This window comes from Glycine max, chromosome 19, assembly GCF_000004515.6.
Source record: "Glycine max cultivar Williams 82 chromosome 19, Glycine_max_v4.0, whole genome shotgun sequence".
Lineage (NCBI taxonomy): Eukaryota > Viridiplantae > Streptophyta > Magnoliopsida > Fabales > Fabaceae > Glycine > Glycine max.
In genome coordinates, this window is record NC_038255.2 from 33,051,952 (window position 1) to 33,056,039 (window position 4,088).

Here is a 4,088-nt window from a genome sequence, read left to right on the forward strand (position 1 = left end):
CTTAAAGACATCTAGGACTTCATGCTTCCTTTTAATCAGATAAATCCAAACTTTCCTAGTTAAGTCATCAATGAAAGAGATGAAATATTTGTTGCCTCCAGGAGTTTCTGTTTGTATAGGACCACACACATCAGAATGGATGACCCCTAGCTTCTCAGTTGCTTTGGTAGGAACAAACTTGCTGAAGTTTCCTCTGGTTTGCTTGCATTCAATGCACTCTCGGCACACCTCATTAGGGACTACAATATCGGGTAATCCTTCAACCATCTTGTGGCTAGTAAGTAGGTGCAGATCCTTGAAGTTGAGATGACCAAACCTGAGGTGCCACAAACATTCCTCCTTATTTCCAGAGGTTGCAAAGCACTGATGCTTCAGAATATTCATCCCAATCCTAAATGTCCTGTACTGGGACAGATTTGCTTGGATAACCAGCTTTTGATTTCTATCAAATACCTTGAGGCAATTCTCTTCCATTGTCATAACAAATCCCTTTTGCAGTAGTTGCCCAAGACTCAACAGATTTGTTTTTAGGCCAGGCACATATAGAACCTCCTCAATGACTGTTTCTTTTCCATTTGTGTCTCTGAAAGACACTTTGCCAATGCCTTCTACAGTGAGACTACTATCATCTACAAACCGGACTTTGCTCTTTTATGATTCATCCAAACTGATGAACCATTCCTTCTTCCCTGTCATGTGAGTGGAACATTCAGAATCCAAGTACCAAGAGGTGTCAATGGAGGATTCCTTACTTGTGGTTGCCATGAGCATTACACAGAATCTGATCCTTCATCCTGTGCCAGATTTGCCTGATTCTTTGGCTTATTTTTAGCGCCTTCTCCTTGCCAACAGTCTCGTGCATAGTGACCAAGTTTTTGACAGTTGTGGCATCTCACTTTCCTCTTATCAAACTTCCATTCCTTGTTTCCATTGGAGCTATCATTTTTCTTATGTGATTGATCACTTTTCTTTCCTTTAAAAAATTCACTGCCTGCATTATATCCTTGATCTTGGTGTTTTTGATTACTGCATGGCTTATTTCCCTTCCATGATCCTTTCCCTTTTCCTCTGTATTTGGATCTTGCTTGAAGTGTCTGTTCTTGATTGGATCTTCTCTCATTGATCCTCATTTCATGTGCTTCTAGGGAGTGCTGCAATTCTTCAATCTCCATGCCATCTAAGTTCCTTGACTCTTCAATTGCAACAACCACATGATCAAATCGTGGTGGCAAAGTTCTCAAGATCTTGTCTACCACTAGTTCATCGGGGATCTTGTCGTTACACGACCTCATGGCATTAACCAGTTCTTGAATCCTATCAAAGTAATCTGAAATTGATTCTTTCTCTTCCATGCATAGTAATTCATATTGCCTTCTCAAAGTCTGTAGCTTCACTTTCTTGTTCTTTTCTCCATCACCATATGTTTTCATCAGAATCTCCCATGCTTCCTTAGAGGTAGAGGCCTTCGAGATCTTGTTGAAAATCTTTGAGTTCACACATTGGTAGATGAGAAATCGAGCTTTGCAGTCAAGTTTTTGCTTCTGTTTGAAATCCAATTGCTGTTCTTAAGTGGCTTTCCTTCTAGGATCTTCAAACCCAAATGTCACCACTTCAAATACATCTTGGAAGCCAAAAATTGCCAGCATCTTGACCTTCCAATCATCAAACAGTTTTCCATCGAAAACCGGTAAAGATCCTTGAATGATACTGTTTGAGCCAGCCATGTTGCACCTTGATCCTCCTTCACTTTCCTATACACAGCTGCTATCTCTGAGGTTCCTCTACACGCATTCTTGACTACCAAGAACCCCAATCAGCCACCACAATCACAAATATGATGGTAAAAACAATGAAGAATCACTCACAAGTCACAGTTCTCACAAAAAGAATCTCAAGAAGAAGGATTTCCCTCTCCTTCTTTCTAATCTTCATAGGTTAGGTTCGTATAAGCTCTAGATACCATGTTAACTATTACACCTTTACAGAAAAAATGAATTGAATTGCTTATTCACTTCTCAATTGATTACAGTAGGAACCTTGCTTATATAGAAGGTTAATAGTAACTACTTGTTGGTTATAAGAAAACAAACTCAACCAACCTTATAACTACCAGTTTACAGCTTTTTAAAACTTTGAATTATTCCTAACACTTCAACCTTGATCTTGCCCCACTATTTGGGGTTTGCTTAGAATGGGTGCAGTTTAAGGACCCTCATTGAAGGGGGACACAAAAATAAGGTTATTATGTAAGACTAGATGGGCCAGCCCACGGGCTCAAGGCTCTATTAGCAAGGGCCCTCGAAAGCCTAACCCCACCGTTATGGCTCCCCCAGACCCTGAATCCCATATGACTTTTGACAACAAGTATTACTGAAACTTGTTCTCAGGGATAGGGTTGCTCACTTCGTACCAGGTGTTGTTTACAAACCATGTGTCATAGCCTACAATGGTTCGTTTGTGAACAACACTAAGGACTTCAAGGATGTAACACTTTAGACGTATATTGAACAAGAATCTTGTATTTATTATAAATTTCAATTACATTGTAACCTCAATTATTTTCTAAATCTTAATTATCTTTCTCTAATCATCACTTGTTAAAAGTCAAATATTTATCTATAAGATGCCACCACTTCATTCTTGGATTTGCAATTTGTTATTTTTTTTTGGAAGGCAAAAAGTATATATATTATGGTACCAGTGTGGTACCTAGAGTCAAAATAGAGTGCAAATAATTCCCTGGTTAGGCACTATTATGCCAACCAATTAGCAAGATAACGAATAAGCAAAGCAACTCACCCAATTCTAGCATGAATATATTCTCCCAAAAAGAAAACATGCCCAACCAAAAGCCTGATTGAAGGAACTTATGGCACACAATGGAACATTAAGAACTGGATAGTAACCACCACCACCCAAAAGTGCCATTGTAGCATTAAAGCACCACCATCCTTTGACCGAAAAAAATCGACTTGCCTTAAATTGATCTGTAGTTATGCCCCATGTTAAACCCACCACATTAAATTACACCAAACCAGATTTGCAACCAATCAATAGTGACCTTTAAGGCTTTAGTTCCCTACATGCCAACAGCTCTGCCCCTAAGTGCAACAATATATGAAATTTTACAGATCCAACACAAACAAGAATAGAATACACTTTTATCCCTTCATAAGTGCTTTGATACAAGCGGCTGAATTCGCCTACCACTATGCCAACATTGGAACATCACAAGGCCACAGGTTCTTAAGCCATAACCATGTAAAATTTTACCTCTTGCACCACTTGTTGGCATTCAAAAGCTTGTTGTCTGAAAACTAAGTTATGACAATGCCTCCAAATATTCCACAGCACAACCCCCCATATAACCATCCTTACCTCACTTGCAATTTTTCCTGAACATGCACCCCTTGGTTGTAAATAATGCATAGTGACAGTACCCGGAAGAACAATACTTCCATTAAGCCGACCATGGTAGATGCATCACACTCTATAGCTCATCGATCATGACAATAAAGTATGGTCACTTGACTCCTCCTATGTATCACATATCGGGCATAGGATAGTTTGTAATGCAACTCCTTGCATAGCAAGATTTTTCCTTGTAGGTAAACGATTATGCATAGCTCACCACACAAACTCTTGGATTTTGGGGGGACATGCAAATTCCAAATGCTATAAAAAATGGGGCAAGGCTGGCAATTTTCTAGCCTCTCACAGATTGACAAATGAGCCGAATTTACTGAGTATAAACCACTAGAGTCATGTAGATAAGTCCATGAGTACACTTCATTACATTGTAGTGAGACTCGACTTAACAAGAGCATCAATTTCGATGTCAAATATTCCTCCCACATAAAACAATCTCTCCACCACCTCAAGTTCCATCTCCAAGACTCACCACACCATACGACCATGTTCCTTATAGTCTCCCTTTGTTGTAAAGAGATCATAAAAGGTCTATGGTATTTAGAAGCCAAATTTTCATCCCTTAGCCAATTATTTAGAAAAAAAAAACGTGTTCTCTCCATTACCAACCTTCCTCTTCACCATGGAATCAAACCACTTCAAAGACTCTTTCCCCCCAC